The 19,166-nt window shown below is 47.5% G+C and overlaps 2 pseudogenes; both read right to left on the bottom strand.

Annotated features, from left to right (window-relative positions):
* Nucleotides 1-1,069: 1,069 nt before the first annotated feature.
* LOC149990303 (cell division cycle 5-like protein pseudogene) lies at nt 1,070-3,472 on the bottom strand (annotated as a pseudogene).
* Nucleotides 3,473-5,645: 2,173 nt separating this feature from the next.
* LOC149990304 (cell division cycle 5-like protein pseudogene) lies at nt 5,646-8,048 on the bottom strand (annotated as a pseudogene).
* Between the last annotated feature and the right edge of the window lie 11,118 nt (nt 8,049-19,166).

The raw sequence follows: 19,166 nt of genomic DNA on the forward strand, positions 1-19,166 counted from the left end.
CTAAAAATAAATACATACATACATACATACATACATACATACATACATACAAACAATTGTAAAAAAAAACAGTGCTATCTTCAAAAAAAAAGAAAAAAAGAAAAGAGGCAGCAGCTTTTATGGCGGAGGTGCCACACACACCCTAGGCTCAGTTGGAAGTTGCTCTGTCCAGCAGAGGCTTCGCGACCATGGCGGAAGAAACTTTTTACCCAGGACACTTTGTTATGTCTAGGAGAAAGAAGGTGACTGCCTCTCTAGTGCAGACCAGCCCCTAAACCTTCATCCCTTGTGCCTTTTCTTGAGGAGGATGCATACGAGAGATACAAGGCTAAAACTCATAAATCGTCAATAGCCATTAGGCATTTGACAGGAACAGATTACGCATACCAGTACAGGGGCCACAGTGACCAGTCTGTGTCAGGGTCCATAAAACATCTTGGCGCCACACTGGAACTAAGGGCGAGGTTTCATACACTCCTTGCTAGAGACTATTTATGTTCCATTAATGATAAAGAAAGCAAAGCAAGCTCTAAAACATGAGTACAATACGCATTCTTTAATCCAATTCCCATGACAACCCTCTGAGTGGCTGTCAGTCATGTTCCACACACAGCCTTATGTTGAGACTTAGAGACAAGCACGGCCGGGACGCCGGTGGCTCGTCATGCTCAGACAGCGGCTACAGTTCCTTAAACCACGAGGAGAGGTTGCCCACAAGCTTTGTTTTTTTTTTTTTTTTTTTCAATTTTATCTTTCGTTTTTATTCAAGAGTATACTCACAGGCAGCACTTTCAAATTACGCTTTAAAAATAAAGGCCAAAACCAAAAAGAATCTGCAAATATGACAGTGCTTAAAGAATGATTGTCATCATAATTTACACTCTAAAATGTCCTGTGGAGTTAAATACTTTATACATAGATTGTGTAAGAGCGATGTCATTTAAAATAAACAACAAAAGAACCCACAGGTCACGGGTGAATTTGTCGTTGAGGATAAACATCAGTTTCAGCCTTCCAGAGTATGAAAACCAGCAACTAATTCATCCTGTGACAGAATACAAACTGTGCTTCACATTTTGGACTTTAAAGTTTCTTTCTGCAGCAGCAAATCAGCATATCTTTGCTGAAGTCCCTTTTCTCTTTCCTGTTGTCGCTGAACATCTTCTTTAAGACACCCCAGCCTCCAGAGAATAGCAGAATCCTCATGTTTCCTGAGTTCTTCAAACGTGTGTACCTCTAAGTAAGCCTGCTCAATTTGATCCCATAAGTCATTCACCTGTTTCATGAGCCCCATAGCATGGGACTGGTAACCCCCGAGCAAAATTTCTATCTTCTTTTCCATCTTTGCAGCTCTCTTGGCTTCTGTCATCATGTGACCTCTGTTAATCTCGAGCCTCTTTTCCAGTGACTCGATTCTGTCCTTTTTGCCTGCTAGGTTGGCCCGTGTGTAGCGGCTCTGTCCAGGGAGATACAAAACTTGACTATAGCATTCTTCCCACACCTGGTTATAAGCTTCGCTTGAGAGTTCTCCATGACTCATACCTTGTTTTACCACTTCCATCTCCCGTACCAGAACATCCTGGGCCTTTTTCATCTCTTCTTTAGAGAACTTTTCGTAAGGGCTGTGTTCCAGATAGGAAACGTGCTCTGAATTATTGGTAGCAAACCCTACCGTTTTTCCTTTTTTATTTCCAGATGGTTCATAAGGGTGATGTAGAAGGTCATAATGAAGCAATGCGATCGTTTCTTTTTTGATTAGTTCTTCGCTTTTCTGTAAATCTGTTAAAGGCGGTTCTACATTTAAGGCTCTTAGAATAGTTTCGTTTACTTCTGATGGTCTTGGAAGATCTTTCTGGCCAGCTTTGTGCGTTCGTTTCATTTGCTTCACACGCTTTGCGTCTCGCATGGCCTGCTTTCGTGCAGCCACATCAGCAGCATCTTCAATGTATGTGCCATCTATTTCTCGGTCTTCCAACTCTTTCTCAGCATTTTCTGGTAGAACAATTTCAAAGTCATTCTTGGAGGCAGGAAGGCCCATCAACCCTATACGGAGGTGTTCACGAGACTCTCTTTCCATCTGCCTCACATAAGAGGGATCACGGTAGTCTGCCATTCCATCCTCAGGATCAGTGTTCAACTTGTCTCGAAGAGGAGTTCTGCCTGGGGTGGAGTTAACTGGTTTGGGAGTTGCCCCACTCCAGGGAGTCAGCCCTTCAGATCCATGAGAAGGAGTCCCGAGTGGGATAGAAAGAACTGTGTTTGGAGTCTGTACAGCCTGCCACTGTGGAGTCACACCCGAGAAGTCACTCTCATGCAAGGGTGTGTTAAGTCCACCTTTTAATGGCGTATCCACAGTGGTCAGGGCCACGAGGTTCTGGCCTTCCTGGAGCATTCCGTCCTGGGAAGCTGGTGTTCGTGGCGTTCTAAGAGCGATGCTGTTGTTGGTGACATTGTACTCAGACAGAAGAGTACTGGAAGCAGAATTGGTTATGCCCGACTCCTCAGCAGTCTGACGTGCAATTTCACTCGCTTTGCCTACCTTCACAACTTCCTGCAGTTCTGCATCTGAAATCTGAGGGGCAGGAAGTACTAGTTTACTTCTCTTTTTAGTAAATTTAGAAACACCACTAGTTTGAAGAATAGCTGATGGTAAACCCGATCTTTCTTTCCTTTTCAAACGCTGCTTGTCTTTTTTCCGATCTCGTCCTTCTTTCTCAGACCTTAGCTCGCCATCAAGATCCTGTCGTCTTAACTTCCTGGAATCTGCATCAAGAGCCTGGTAGTTCTCCTCAGACGTATCATAGAAACCAAGAGCAGGCTTTTTTTCAAATGGGATTTCAGCATTATAATCAACCCCTCTCTTCTTTCTTCTTTTCTTCTGAATTTCGATGCCAGCTGCCCAAAGTTCTCTTCTCTTTTGGAGGGCAGCAAGACGCCTTGCCTCCTCCAACTGTTTCTCTCTCGCTTTCCTCTTGGCCTTCTTTCCCTGAGTATTAGCCAGCCGGGCTCTAGCTTCAGAAAGCATCTCAAGTTCATCCTCATCCATATCCATTGGATCAGGACGTGCTGGCTTTGTTTCTGGATTGGAAGCTATTTCTCCAGGTTTAAGTTTCCGTGGATCGTCTGTTTCCTCTTCGTTGTCTCTTTGGGATGCTTTATCCAGAAGACATTCATAGTGTTCTAAGCACTGGGCAGCTGTCCTTCCAATGATTGGAGCAATGGTCCGCCACTGCGTTGACATTAACTTGGCCAAATGCAAGAGTTTTTCCTCTTCTTCTCTGGACCATTCTGTTTTCTTGAGGCTTGGATCCAGCCACTCCCACCATCTGGCTTTGCACTGCTTTGCCGATTTCCTAGGCAGCAATGAAGCAACCCTAGACCACTGATTTTTCCCATATTTCATAACAGCTGCTTTCAGAATTTCATCCTCGGTATTCCTCCACATGCCCCCCTTAGTCACAATTCGAGGCATTTTGGCGGCGCGGTGTCTCGGCAAGTGGCCGAGAGGAGCTTCAGAAAAATAGCAACGGCGCTCGCTCCGCCTGCAGGACCGAGAGCCGCCACTTCCTCCGGGCACGACGTTCTGCTATAGCAGCTTTGTTCTAAGCTCACCTTCTCTCGGTAGCTAAGCCTGGGCACCTGGGAGTGGTGTGTGTCACCTTGTGGCTTCTCGGGTTTGATTGACATCAAGCTTGAGGCTTACCCTGCCCACGCTCACCCCACCCACGCTTTTAAGATCCCAGCTGCTCCCCGGAGAGTCTCATTTGCACTGAAGTGAGAGCACAAGTTAAGGAGGCTTCATGACTTCATTACCTTGGAGTCAAGTTCTCTTCATCCTACTCAAGCATCCTTGGGCCCCTCTCAAGCGATTCTTTTCAGTACTCCTCCATCCTTCCCTTCCCTACCCACCTCCTGCCTCCAGACCCTCGGTGCGTACGGTGTAGGCGCACAGGTGCGGTATCCTGGCGCAGCCTCCGCTTGTACTCCATCCAGGGCTTCAGCAGGTTGCTGGGTTTTCAGCCAGCTCATTGCTGCTACCTGCTGGGTGTTCCTGGTGAGCACCCGCATCTTCCCTGTCCATCTCCCGGTGATGGGCACCTGACTCTCCTCCTGCAACTGTGCCCCCTAAAAGAGAGCTTCGAGCTGCTTGTGCTGCCCCTCGGAATGTGAGATGTAAGAAGAGAGGGGGTGGTCGGTGTAGACAAGCCAGCCCTCAGCTCAAACCCTGAAGGACACGTAGGGCCGAGAGGGCCCCAGAATGGCTTGCCAGGGCTTGGGCTGATAGAGAAGGCCGCCTCCCACACCAGGGCTCCAGGCGGCCGGGGTATGCCGTGCCCGGTGGCAATGGGGGCACGGGCCCCTCTGCAGGTTCCCTCATAATCTGCCTCCTCAAAAGGAAGGAGGTCTCAGCCCTGGCTGCTGTGGCTCAGTGGATTGAGCATCAGCCTGGAGACCTAACTGTCGCTGGTTTGATTCCCAGCCAGAGCACGTTACTAGGTTGCACATCAGGTCCCCGGTTGGGGGCGCGTGAGACGCAACCACACAGTGATGTTTCTCTCCCTTTCTCCTTTCCCCTCTCTCTAAAAATAAATACATACATACATACATACATACATACATACATACAAACAATTGTAAAAAAAAAACAGTGCTATCTTCAAAAAAAAAGAAAAAAAGAAAAGAGGCAGCAGCTTTTATGGCGGAGGTGCCACACACACCCTAGGCTCAGTTGGAAGTTGCTCTGTCCAGCAGAGGCTTCGCGACCATGGCGGAAGAAACTTTTTACCCAGGACACTTTGTTATGTCTAGGAGAAAGAAGGTGACTGCCTCTCTAGTGCAGACCAGCCCCTAAACCTTCATCCCTTGTGCCTTTTCTTGAGGAGGATGCATACGAGAGATACAAGGCTAAAACTCATAAATCGTCAATAGCCATTAGGCATTTGACAGGAACAGATTACGCATACCAGTACAGGGGCCACAGTGACCAGTCTGTGTCAGGGTCCATAAAACATCTTGGCGCCACACTGGAACTAAGGGCGAGGTTTCATACACTCCTTGCTAGAGACTATTTATGTTCCATTAATGATAAAGAAAGCAAAGCAAGCTCTAAAACATGAGTACAATACGCATTCTTTAATCCAATTCCCATGACAACCCTCTGAGTGGCTGTCAGTCATGTTCCACACACAGCCTTATGTTGAGACTTAGAGACAAGCACGGCCGGGACGCCGGTGGCTCGTCATGCTCAGACAGCGGCTACAGTTCCTTAAACCACGAGGAGAGGTTGCCCACAAGCTTTGTTTTTTTTTTTTTTTTTTCAATTTTATCTTTCGTTTTTATTCAAGAGTATACTCACAGGCAGCACTTTCAAATTACGCTTTAAAAATAAAGGCCAAAACCAAAAAGAATCTGCAAATATGACAGTGCTTAAAGAATGATTGTCATCATAATTTACACTCTAAAATGTCCTGTGGAGTTAAATACTTTATACATAGATTGTGTAAGAGCGATGTCATTTAAAATAAACAACAAAAGAACCCACAGGTCACGGGTGAATTTGTCGTTGAGGATAAACATCAGTTTCAGCCTTCCAGAGTATGAAAACCAGCAACTAATTCATCCTGTGACAGAATACAAACTGTGCTTCACATTTTGGACTTTAAAGTTTCTTTCTGCAGCAGCAAATCAGCATATCTTTGCTGAAGTCCCTTTTCTCTTTCCTGTTGTCGCTGAACATCTTCTTTAAGACACCCCAGCCTCCAGAGAATAGCAGAATCCTCATGTTTCCTGAGTTCTTCAAACGTGTGTACCTCTAAGTAAGCCTGCTCAATTTGATCCCATAAGTCATTCACCTGTTTCATGAGCCCCATAGCATGGGACTGGTAACCCCCGAGCAAAATTTCTATCTTCTTTTCCATCTTTGCAGCTCTCTTGGCTTCTGTCATCATGTGACCTCTGTTAATCTCGAGCCTCTTTTCCAGTGACTCGATTCTGTCCTTTTTGCCTGCTAGGTTGGCCCGTGTGTAGCGGCTCTGTCCAGGGAGATACAAAACTTGACTATAGCATTCTTCCCACACCTGGTTATAAGCTTCGCTTGAGAGTTCTCCATGACTCATACCTTGTTTTACCACTTCCATCTCCCGTACCAGAACATCCTGGGCCTTTTTCATCTCTTCTTTAGAGAACTTTTCGTAAGGGCTGTGTTCCAGATAGGAAACGTGCTCTGAATTATTGGTAGCAAACCCTACCGTTTTTCCTTTTTTATTTCCAGATGGTTCATAAGGGTGATGTAGAAGGTCATAATGAAGCAATGCGATCGTTTCTTTTTTGATTAGTTCTTCGCTTTTCTGTAAATCTGTTAAAGGCGGTTCTACATTTAAGGCTCTTAGAATAGTTTCGTTTACTTCTGATGGTCTTGGAAGATCTTTCTGGCCAGCTTTGTGCGTTCGTTTCATTTGCTTCACACGCTTTGCGTCTCGCATGGCCTGCTTTCGTGCAGCCACATCAGCAGCATCTTCAATGTATGTGCCATCTATTTCTCGGTCTTCCAACTCTTTCTCAGCATTTTCTGGTAGAACAATTTCAAAGTCATTCTTGGAGGCAGGAAGGCCCATCAACCCTATACGGAGGTGTTCACGAGACTCTCTTTCCATCTGCCTCACATAAGAGGGATCACGGTAGTCTGCCATTCCATCCTCAGGATCAGTGTTCAACTTGTCTCGAAGAGGAGTTCTGCCTGGGGTGGAGTTAACTGGTTTGGGAGTTGCCCCACTCCAGGGAGTCAGCCCTTCAGATCCATGAGAAGGAGTCCCGAGTGGGATAGAAAGAACTGTGTTTGGAGTCTGTACAGCCTGCCACTGTGGAGTCACACCCGAGAAGTCACTCTCATGCAAGGGTGTGTTAAGTCCACCTTTTAATGGCGTATCCACAGTGGTCAGGGCCACGAGGTTCTGGCCTTCCTGGAGCATTCCGTCCTGGGAAGCTGGTGTTCGTGGCGTTCTAAGAGCGATGCTGTTGTTGGTGACATTGTACTCAGACAGAAGAGTACTGGAAGCAGAATTGGTTATGCCCGACTCCTCAGCAGTCTGACGTGCAATTTCACTCGCTTTGCCTACCTTCACAACTTCCTGCAGTTCTGCATCTGAAATCTGAGGGGCAGGAAGTACTAGTTTACTTCTCTTTTTAGTAAATTTAGAAACACCACTAGTTTGAAGAATAGCTGATGGTAAACCCGATCTTTCTTTCCTTTTCAAACGCTGCTTGTCTTTTTTCCGATCTCGTCCTTCTTTCTCAGACCTTAGCTCGCCATCAAGATCCTGTCGTCTTAACTTCCTGGAATCTGCATCAAGAGCCTGGTAGTTCTCCTCAGACGTATCATAGAAACCAAGAGCAGGCTTTTTTTCAAATGGGATTTCAGCATTATAATCAACCCCTCTCTTCTTTCTTCTTTTCTTCTGAATTTCGATGCCAGCTGCCCAAAGTTCTCTTCTCTTTTGGAGGGCAGCAAGACGCCTTGCCTCCTCCAACTGTTTCTCTCTCGCTTTCCTCTTGGCCTTCTTTCCCTGAGTATTAGCCAGCCGGGCTCTAGCTTCAGAAAGCATCTCAAGTTCATCCTCATCCATATCCATTGGATCAGGACGTGCTGGCTTTGTTTCTGGATTGGAAGCTATTTCTCCAGGTTTAAGTTTCCGTGGATCGTCTGTTTCCTCTTCGTTGTCTCTTTGGGATGCTTTATCCAGAAGACATTCATAGTGTTCTAAGCACTGGGCAGCTGTCCTTCCAATGATTGGAGCAATGGTCCGCCACTGCGTTGACATTAACTTGGCCAAATGCAAGAGTTTTTCCTCTTCTTCTCTGGACCATTCTGTTTTCTTGAGGCTTGGATCCAGCCACTCCCACCATCTGGCTTTGCACTGCTTTGCCGATTTCCTAGGCAGCAATGAAGCAACCCTAGACCACTGATTTTTCCCATATTTCATAACAGCTGCTTTCAGAATTTCATCCTCGGTATTCCTCCACATGCCCCCCTTAGTCACAATTCGAGGCATTTTGGCGGCGCGGTGTCTCGGCAAGTGGCCGAGAGGAGCTTCAGAAAAATAGCAACGGCGCTCGCTCCGCCTGCAGGACCGAGAGCCGCCACTTCCTCCGGGCACGACGTTCTGCTATAGCAGCTTTGTTCTAAGCTCACCTTCTCTCGGTAGCTAAGCCTGGGCACCTGGGAGTGGTGTGTGTCACCTTGTGGCTTCTCGGGTTTGATTGACATCAAGCTTGAGGCTTACCCTGCCCACGCTCACCCCACCCACGCTTTTAAGATCCCAGCTGCTCCCCGGAGAGTCTCATTTGCACTGAAGTGAGAGCACAAGTTAAGGAGGCTTCATGACTTCATTACCTTGGAGTCAAGTTCTCTTCATCCTACTCAAGCATCCTTGGGCCCCTCTCAAGCGATTCTTTTCAGTACTCCTCCATCCTTCCCTTCCCTACCCACCTCCTGCCTCCAGACCCTCGGTGCGTACGGTGTAGGCGCACAGGTGCGGTATCCTGGCGCAGCCTCCGCTTGTACTCCATCCAGGGCTTCAGCAGGTTGCTGGGTTTTCAGCCAGCTCATTGCTGCTACCTGCTGGGTGTTCCTGGTGAGCACCCGCATCTTCCCTGTCCATCTCCCGGTGATGGGCACCTGACTCTCCTCCTGCAACTGTGCCCCCTAAAAGAGAGCTTCGAGCTGCTTGTGCTGCCCCTCGGAATGTGAGATGTAAGAAGAGAGGGGGTGGTCGGTGTAGACAAGCCAGCCCTCAGCTCAAACCCTGAAGGACACGTAGGGCCGAGAGGGCCCCAGAATGGCTTGCCAGGGCTTGGGCTGATAGAGAAGGCCGCCTCCCACACCAGGGCTCCAGGCGGCCGGGGTATGCCGTGCCCGGTGGCAATGGGGGCACGGGCCCCTCTGCAGGTTCCCTCATAATCTGCCTCCTCAAAAGGAAGGAGGTCTCAGCCCTGGCTGCTGTGGCTCAGTGGATTGAGCATCAGCCTGGAGACCTAACTGTCGCTGGTTTGATTCCCAGCCAGAGCACGTTACTAGGTTGCACATCAGGTCCCCGGTTGGGGGCGCGTGAGACGCAACCACACAGTGATGTTTCTCTCCCTTTCTCCTTTCCCCTCTCTCTAAAAATAAATACATACATACATACATACATACATACATACAAACAATTGTAAAAAAAAACAGTGCTATCTTCAAAAAAAAAGAAAAAAAGAAAAGAGGCAGCAGCTTTTATGGCGGAGGTGCCACACACACCCTAGGCTCAGTTGGAAGTTGCTCTGTCCAGCAGAGGCTTCGCGACCATGGCGGAAGAAACTTTTTACCCAGGACACTTTGTTATGTCTAGGAGAAAGAAGGTGACTGCCTCTCTAGTGCAGACCAGCCCCTAAACCTTCATCCCTTGTGCCTTTTCTTGAGGAGGATGCATACGAGAGATACAAGGCTAAAACTCATAAATCGTCAATAGCCATTAGGCATTTGACAGGAACAGATTACGCATACCAGTACAGGGGCCACAGTGACCAGTCTGTGTCAGGGTCCATAAAACATCTTGGCGCCACACTGGAACTAAGGGCGAGGTTTCATACACTCCTTGCTAGAGACTATTTATGTTCCATTAATGATAAAGAAAGCAAAGCAAGCTCTAAAACATGAGTACAATACGCATTCTTTAATCCAATTCCCATGACAACCCTCTGAGTGGCTGTCAGTCATGTTCCACACACAGCCTTATGTTGAGACTTAGAGACAAGCACGGCCGGGACGCCGGTGGCTCGTCATGCTCAGACAGCGGCTACAGTTCCTTAAACCACGAGGAGAGGTTGCCCACAAGCTTTGTTTTTTTTTTTTTTTTTTTCAATTTTATCTTTCGTTTTTATTCAAGAGTATACTCACAGGCAGCACTTTCAAATTACGCTTTAAAAATAAAGGCCAAAACCAAAAAGAATCTGCAAATATGACAGTGCTTAAAGAATGATTGTCATCATAATTTACACTCTAAAATGTCCTGTGGAGTTAAATACTTTATACATAGATTGTGTAAGAGCGATGTCATTTAAAATAAACAACAAAAGAACCCACAGGTCACGGGTGAATTTGTCGTTGAGGATAAACATCAGTTTCAGCCTTCCAGAGTATGAAAACCAGCAACTAATTCATCCTGTGACAGAATACAAACTGTGCTTCACATTTTGGACTTTAAAGTTTCTTTCTGCAGCAGCAAATCAGCATATCTTTGCTGAAGTCCCTTTTCTCTTTCCTGTTGTCGCTGAACATCTTCTTTAAGACACCCCAGCCTCCAGAGAATAGCAGAATCCTCATGTTTCCTGAGTTCTTCAAACGTGTGTACCTCTAAGTAAGCCTGCTCAATTTGATCCCATAAGTCATTCACCTGTTTCATGAGCCCCATAGCATGGGACTGGTAACCCCCGAGCAAAATTTCTATCTTCTTTTCCATCTTTGCAGCTCTCTTGGCTTCTGTCATCATGTGACCTCTGTTAATCTCGAGCCTCTTTTCCAGTGACTCGATTCTGTCCTTTTTGCCTGCTAGGTTGGCCCGTGTGTAGCGGCTCTGTCCAGGGAGATACAAAACTTGACTATAGCATTCTTCCCACACCTGGTTATAAGCTTCGCTTGAGAGTTCTCCATGACTCATACCTTGTTTTACCACTTCCATCTCCCGTACCAGAACATCCTGGGCCTTTTTCATCTCTTCTTTAGAGAACTTTTCGTAAGGGCTGTGTTCCAGATAGGAAACGTGCTCTGAATTATTGGTAGCAAACCCTACCGTTTTTCCTTTTTTATTTCCAGATGGTTCATAAGGGTGATGTAGAAGGTCATAATGAAGCAATGCGATCGTTTCTTTTTTGATTAGTTCTTCGCTTTTCTGTAAATCTGTTAAAGGCGGTTCTACATTTAAGGCTCTTAGAATAGTTTCGTTTACTTCTGATGGTCTTGGAAGATCTTTCTGGCCAGCTTTGTGCGTTCGTTTCATTTGCTTCACACGCTTTGCGTCTCGCATGGCCTGCTTTCGTGCAGCCACATCAGCAGCATCTTCAATGTATGTGCCATCTATTTCTCGGTCTTCCAACTCTTTCTCAGCATTTTCTGGTAGAACAATTTCAAAGTCATTCTTGGAGGCAGGAAGGCCCATCAACCCTATACGGAGGTGTTCACGAGACTCTCTTTCCATCTGCCTCACATAAGAGGGATCACGGTAGTCTGCCATTCCATCCTCAGGATCAGTGTTCAACTTGTCTCGAAGAGGAGTTCTGCCTGGGGTGGAGTTAACTGGTTTGGGAGTTGCCCCACTCCAGGGAGTCAGCCCTTCAGATCCATGAGAAGGAGTCCCGAGTGGGATAGAAAGAACTGTGTTTGGAGTCTGTACAGCCTGCCACTGTGGAGTCACACCCGAGAAGTCACTCTCATGCAAGGGTGTGTTAAGTCCACCTTTTAATGGCGTATCCACAGTGGTCAGGGCCACGAGGTTCTGGCCTTCCTGGAGCATTCCGTCCTGGGAAGCTGGTGTTCGTGGCGTTCTAAGAGCGATGCTGTTGTTGGTGACATTGTACTCAGACAGAAGAGTACTGGAAGCAGAATTGGTTATGCCCGACTCCTCAGCAGTCTGACGTGCAATTTCACTCGCTTTGCCTACCTTCACAACTTCCTGCAGTTCTGCATCTGAAATCTGAGGGGCAGGAAGTACTAGTTTACTTCTCTTTTTAGTAAATTTAGAAACACCACTAGTTTGAAGAATAGCTGATGGTAAACCCGATCTTTCTTTCCTTTTCAAACGCTGCTTGTCTTTTTTCCGATCTCGTCCTTCTTTCTCAGACCTTAGCTCGCCATCAAGATCCTGTCGTCTTAACTTCCTGGAATCTGCATCAAGAGCCTGGTAGTTCTCCTCAGACGTATCATAGAAACCAAGAGCAGGCTTTTTTTCAAATGGGATTTCAGCATTATAACCAACCCCTCTCTTCTTTCTTCTTTTCTTCTGAATTTCGATGCCAGCTGCCCAAAGTTCTCTTCTCTTTTGGAGGGCAGCAAGACGCCTTGCCTCCTCCAACTGTTTCTCTCTCGCTTTCCTCTTGGCCTTCTTTCCCTGAGTATTAGCCAGCCGGGCTCTAGCTTCAGAAAGCATCTCAAGTTCATCCTCATCCATATCCATTGGATCAGGACGTGCTGGCTTTGTTTCTGGATTGGAAGCTATTTCTCCAGGTTTAAGTTTCCGTGGATCGTCTGTTTCCTCTTCGTTGTCTCTTTGGGATGCTTTATCCAGAAGACATTCATAGTGTTCTAAGCACTGGGCAGCTGTCCTTCCAATGATTGGAGCAATGGTCCGCCACTGCGTTGACATTAACTTGGCCAAATGCAAGAGTTTTTCCTCTTCTTCTCTGGACCATTCTGTTTTCTTGAGGCTTGGATCCAGCCACTCCCACCATCTGGCTTTGCACTGCTTTGCCGATTTCCTAGGCAGCAATGAAGCAACCCTAGACCACTGATTTTTCCCATATTTCATAACAGCTGCTTTCAGAATTTCATCCTCGGTATTCCTCCACATGCCCCCCTTAGTCACAATTCGAGGCATTTTGGCGGCGCGGTGTCTCGGCAAGTGGCCGAGAGGAGCTTCAGAAAAATAGCAACGGCGCTCGCTCCGCCTGCAGGACCGAGAGCCGCCACTTCCTCCGGGCACGACGTTCTGCTATAGCAGCTTTGTTCTAAGCTCACCTTCTCTCGGTAGCTAAGCCTGGGCACCTGGGAGTGGTGTGTGTCACCTTGTGGCTTCTCGGGTTTGATTGACATCAAGCTTGAGGCTTACCCTGCCCACGCTCACCCCACCCACGCTTTTAAGATCCCAGCTGCTCCCCGGAGAGTCTCATTTGCACTGAAGTGAGAGCACAAGTTAAGGAGGCTTCATGACTTCATTACCTTGGAGTCAAGTTCTCTTCATCCTACTCAAGCATCCTTGGGCCCCTCTCAAGCGATTCTTTTCAGTACTCCTCCATCCTTCCCTTCCCTACCCACCTCCTGCCTCCAGACCCTCGGTGCGTACGGTGTAGGCGCACAGGTGCGGTATCCTGGCGCAGCCTCCGCTTGTACTCCATCCAGGGCTTCAGCAGGTTGCTGGGTTTTCAGCCAGCTCATTGCTGCTACCTGCTGGGTGTTCCTGGTGAGCACCCGCATCTTCCCTGTCCATCTCCCGGTGATGGGCACCTGACTCTCCTCCTGCAACTGTGCCCCCTAAAAGAGAGCTTCGAGCTGCTTGTGCTGCCCCTCGGAATGTGAGATGTAAGAAGAGAGGGGGTGGTCGGTGTAGACAAGCCAGCCCTCAGCTCAAACCCTGAAGGACACGTAGGGCCGAGAGGGCCCCAGAATGGCTTGCCAGGGCTTGGGCTGATAGAGAAGGCCGCCTCCCACACCAGGGCTCCAGGCGGCCGGGGTATGCCGTGCCCGGTGGCAATGGGGGCACGGGCCCCTCTGCAGGTTCCCTCATAATCTGCCTCCTCAAAAGGAAGGAGGTCTCAGCCCTGGCTGCTGTGGCTCAGTGGATTGAGCATCAGCCTGGAGACCTAACTGTCGCTGGTTTGATTCCCAGCCAGAGCACGTTACTAGGTTGCACATCAGGTCCCCGGTTGGGGGCGCGTGAGAGGCAACCACACAGTGATGTTTCTCTCCCTTTCTCCTTTCCCCTCTCTCTAAAAATAAATACATACATACATACATACATACATACATACAAACAATTGTAAAAAAAAACAGTGCTATCTTCAAAAAAAAAGAAAAAAAGAAAAGAGGCAGCAGCTTTTATGGCGGAGGTGCCACACACACCCTAGGCTCAGTTGGAAGTTGCTCTGTCCAGCAGAGGCTTCGCGACCATGGCGGAAGAAACTTTTTACCCAGGACACTTTGTTATGTCTAGGAGAAAGAAGGTGACTGCCTCTCTAGTGCAGACCAGCCCCTAAACCTTCATCCCTTGTGCCTTTTCTTGAGGAGGATGCATACGAGAGATACAAGGCTAAAACTCATAAATCGTCAATAGCCATTAGGCATTTGACAGGAACAGATTACGCATACCAGTACAGGGGCCACAGTGACCAGTCTGTGTCAGGGTCCATAAAACATCTTGGCGCCACACTGGAACTAAGGGCGAGGTTTCATACACTCCTTGCTAGAGACTATTTATGTTCCATTAATGATAAAGAAAGCAAAGCAAGCTCTAAAACATGAGTACAATACGCATTCTTTAATCCAATTCCCATGACAACCCTCTGAGTGGCTGTCAGTCATGTTCCACACACAGCCTTATGTTGAGACTTAGAGACAAGCACGGCCGGGACGCCGGTGGCTCGTCATGCTCAGACAGCGGCTACAGTTCCTTAAACCACGAGGAGAGGTTGCCCACAAGCTTTGTTTTTTTTTTTTTTTTTTCAATTTTATCTTTCGTTTTTATTCAAGAGTATACTCACAGGCAGCACTTTCAAATTACGCTTTAAAAATAAAGGCCAAAACCAAAAAGAATCTGCAAATATGACAGTGCTTAAAGAATGATTGTCATCATAATTTACACTCTAAAATGTCCTGTGGAGTTAAATACTTTATACATAGATTGTGTAAGAGCGATGTCATTTAAAATAAACAACAAAAGAACCCACAGGTCACGGGTGAATTTGTCGTTGAGGATAAACATCAGTTTCAGCCTTCCAGAGTATGAAAACCAGCAACTAATTCATCCTGTGACAGAATACAAACTGTGCTTCACATTTTGGACTTTAAAGTTTCTTTCTGCAGCAGCAAATCAGCATATCTTTGCTGAAGTCCCTTTTCTCTTTCCTGTTGTCGCTGAACATCTTCTTTAAGACACCCCAGCCTCCAGAGAATAGCAGAATCCTCATGTTTCCTGAGTTCTTCAAACGTGTGTACCTCTAAGTAAGCCTGCTCAATTTGATCCCATAAGTCATTCACCTGTTTCATGAGCCCCATAGCATGGGACTGGTAACCCCCGAGCAAAATTTCTATCTTCTTTTCCATCTTTGCAGCTCTCTTGGCTTCTGTCATCATGTGACCTCTGTTAATCTCGAGCCTCTTTTCCAGTGACTCGATTCTGTCCTTTTTGCCTGCTAGGTTGGCCCGTGTGTAGCGGCTCTGTCCAGGGAGATACAAAACTTGACTATAGCATTCTTCCCACACCTGGTTATAAGCTTCGCTTGAGAGTTCTCCATGACTCATACCTTGTTTTACCACTTCCATCTCCCGTACCAGAACATCCTGGGCCTTTTTCATCTCTTCTTTAGAGAACTTTTCGTAAGGGCTGTGTTCCAGATAGGAAACGTGCTCTGAATTATTGGTAGCAAACCCTACCGTTTTTCCTTTTTTATTTCCAGATGGTTCATAAGGGTGATGTAGAAGGTCATAATGAAGCAATGCGATCGTTTCTTTTTTGATTAGTTCTTCGCTTTTCTGTAAATCTGTTAAAGGCGGTTCTACATTTAAGGCTCTTAGAATAGTTTCGTTTACTTCTGATGGTCTTGGAAGATCTTTCTGGCCAGCTTTGTGCGTTCGTTTCATTTGCTTCACACGCTTTGCGTCTCGCATGGCCTGCTTTCGTGCAGCCACATCAGCAGCATCTTCAATGTATGTGCCATCTATTTCTCGGTCTTCCAACTCTTTCTCAGCATTTTCTGGTAGAACAATTTCAAAGTCATTCTTGGAGGCAGGAAGGCCCATCAACCCTATACGGAGGTGTTCACGAGACTCTCTTTCCATCTGCCTCACATAAGAGGGATCACGGTAGTCTGCCATTCCATCCTCAGGATCAGTGTTCAACTTGTCTCGAAGAGGAGTTCTGCCTGCGGTGGAGTTAACTGGTTTGGGAGTTGCCCCACTCCAGGGAGTCAGCCCTTCAGATCCATGAGAAGGAGTCCCGAGTGGGATAGAAAGAACTGTGTTTGGAGTCTGTACAGCCTGCCACTGTGGAGTCACACCCGAGAAGTCACTCTCATGCAAGGGTGTGTTAAGTCCACCTTTTAATGGCGTATCCACAGTGGTCAGGGCCACGAGGTTCTGGCCTTCCTGGAGCATTCCGTCCTGGGAAGCTGGTGTTCGTGGCGTTCTAAGAGCGATGCTGTTGTTGGTGACATTGTACTCAGACAGAAGAGTACTGGAAGCAGAATTGGTTATGCCCGACTCCTCAGCAGTCTGACGTGCAATTTCACTCGCTTTGCCTACCTTCACAACTTCCTGCAGTTCTGCATCTGAAATCTGAGGGGCAGGAAGTACTAGTTTACTTCTCTTTTTAGTAAATTTAGAAACACCACTAGTTTGAAGAATAGCTGATGGTAAACCCGATCTTTCTTTCCTTTTCAAACGCTGCTTGTCTTTTTTCCGATCTCGTCCTTCTTTCTCAGACCTTAGCTCGCCATCAAGATCCTGTCGTCTTAACTTCCTGGAATCTGCATCAAGAGCCTGGTAGTTCTCCTCAGACGTATCATAGAAACCAAGAGCAGGCTTTTTTTCAAATGGGATTTCAGCATTATAATCAACCCCTCTCTTCTTTCTTCTTTTCTTCTGAATTTCGATGCCAGCTGCCCAAAGTTCTCTTCTCTTTTGGAGGGCAGCAAGACGCCTTGCCTCCTCCAACTGTTTCTCTCTCGCTTTCCTCTTGGCCTTCTTTCCCTGAGTATTAGCCAGCCGGGCTCTAGCTTCAGAAAGCATCTCAAGTTCATCCTCATCCATATCCATTGGATCAGGACGTGCTGGCTTTGTTTCTGGATTGGAAGCTATTTCTCCAGGTTTAAGTTTCCGTGGATCGTCTGTTTCCTCTTCGTTGTCTCTTTGGGATGCTTTATCCAGAAGACATTCATAGTGTTCTAAGCACTGGGCAGCTGTCCTTCCAATGATTGGAGCAATGGTCCGCCACTGCGTTGACATTAACTTGGCCAAATGCAAGAGTTTTTCCTCTTCTTCTCTAGACCATTCTGTTTTCTTGAGGCTTGGATCCAGCCACTCCCACCATCTGGCTTTGCACTGCTTTGCCGATTTCCTAGGCAGCAATGAAGCAACCCTAGACCACTGATTTTTCCCATATTTCATAACAGCTGCTTTCAGAATTTCATCCTCGGTATTCCTCCACATGCCCCCCTTAGTCACAATTCGAGGCATTTTGGCGGCGCGGTGTCTCGGCAAGTGGCCGAGAGGAGCTTCAGAAAAATAGCAACGGCGCTCGCTCCGCCTGCAGGACCGAGAGCCGCCACTTCCTCCGGGCACGACGTTCTGCTATAGCAGCTTTGTTCTAAGCTCACCTTCTCTCGGTAGCTAAGCCTGGGCACCTGGGAGTGGTGTGTGTCACCTTGTGGCTTCTCGGGTTTGATTGACATCAAGCTTGAGGCTTACCCTGCCCACGCTCACCCCACCCACGCTTTTAAGATCCCAGCTGCTCCCCGGAGAGTCTCATTTGCACTGAAGTGAGAGCACAAGTTAAGGAGGCTTCATGACTTCATTACCTTGGAGTCAAGTTCTCTTCATCCTACTCAAGCATCCTTGGGCCCCTCTCAAGCGATTCTTTTCAGTACTCCTCCATCCTTCCCTTCCCTACCCACCTCCTGCCTCCAGACCCTCGGTGCGTACGGTGTAGGCGCACAGGTGCGGTATCCTGGCGCAGCCTCCGCTTGTACTCCATCCAGGGCTTCAGCAGGTTGCTGGGTTTTCAGCCAGCTCATTGCTGCTACCTGCTGGGTGTTCCTGGTGAGCACCCGCATCTTCCCTGTCCATCTCCCGGTGATGGGCACCTGACTCTCCTCCTGCAACTGTGCCCCCTAAAAGAGAGCTTCGAGCTGCTTGTGCTGCCCCTCGGAATGTGAGATGTAAGAAGAGAGGGGGTGGTCGGTGTAGACAAGCCAGCCCTCAGCTCAAACCCTGAAGGACACGTAGGGCCGAGAGGGCCCCAGAATGGCTTGCCAGGGCTTGGGCTGATAGAGAAGGCCGCCTCCCACACCAGGGCTCCAGGCGGCCGGGGTATGCCGTGCCCGGTGGCAATGGGGGCACGGGCCCCTCTGCAGGTTCCCTCATAATCTGCCTCCTCAAAAGGAAGGAGGTCTCAGCCCTGGCTGCTGTGGCTCAGTGGATTGAGCATCAGCCTGGAGACCTAACTGTCGCTGGTTTGATTCCCAGCCAGAGCACGTTACTAGGTTGCACATCAGGTCCCCGGTTGGGGGCGCGTGAGACGCAACCACACAGTGATGTTTCTCTCCCTTTCTCCTTTCCCCTCTCTCTAAAAATAAATACATACATACATACATACATACATACATACAAACAATTGTAAAAAAAAACAGTGCTATCTTCAAAAAAAAAGAAAAAAAGAAAAGAGGCAGCAGCTTTTATGGCGGAGGTGCCACACACACCCTAGGCTCAGTTGGAAGTTGCTCTGTCCAGCAGAGGCTTCGCGACCATGGCGGAAGAAACTTTTTACCCAGGACACTTTGTTATGTCTAGGAGAAAGAAGGTGACTGCCTCTCTAGTGCAGACCAGCCCCTAAACCTTCATCCCTTGTGCCTTTTCTTGAGGAGGATGCATACGAGAGATACAAGGCTAAAACTCATAAATCGTCAATAGCCATTAGGCATTTGACAGGAACAGATTACGCATACCAGTACAGGGGCCACAGTGACCAGTCTGTGTCAGGGTCCATAAAACATCTTGGCGCCACACTGGAACTAAGGGCGAGGTTTCATACACTCCTTGCTAGAGACTATTTATGTTCCATTAATGATAAAGAAAGCAAAGCAAGCTCTAAAACATGAGTACAATACGCATTCTTTAATCCAATTCCCATGACAACCCTCTGAGTGGCTGTCAGTCATGTTCCACACACAGCCTTATGTTGAGACTTAGAGACAAGCACGGCCGGGACGCCGGTGGCTCGTCATGCTCAGACAGCGGCTACAGTTCCTTAAACCACGAGGAGAGGTTGCCCACAAGCTTTGTTTTTTTTTTTTTTTTTTCAATTTTATCTTTCGTTTTTATTCAAGAGTATACTCACAGGCAGCACTTTCAAATTACGCTTTAAAAATAAAGGCCAAAACCAAAAAGAATCTGCAAATATGACAGTGCTTAAAGAATGATTGTCATCATAATT

This window comes from Furipterus horrens, unplaced genomic scaffold (genome assembly GCF_987537825.1).
Source record: "Furipterus horrens unplaced genomic scaffold, mFurHor1.1.pri manual_scaffold_18, whole genome shotgun sequence".
NCBI lineage: Eukaryota > Metazoa > Chordata > Mammalia > Chiroptera > Furipteridae > Furipterus > Furipterus horrens.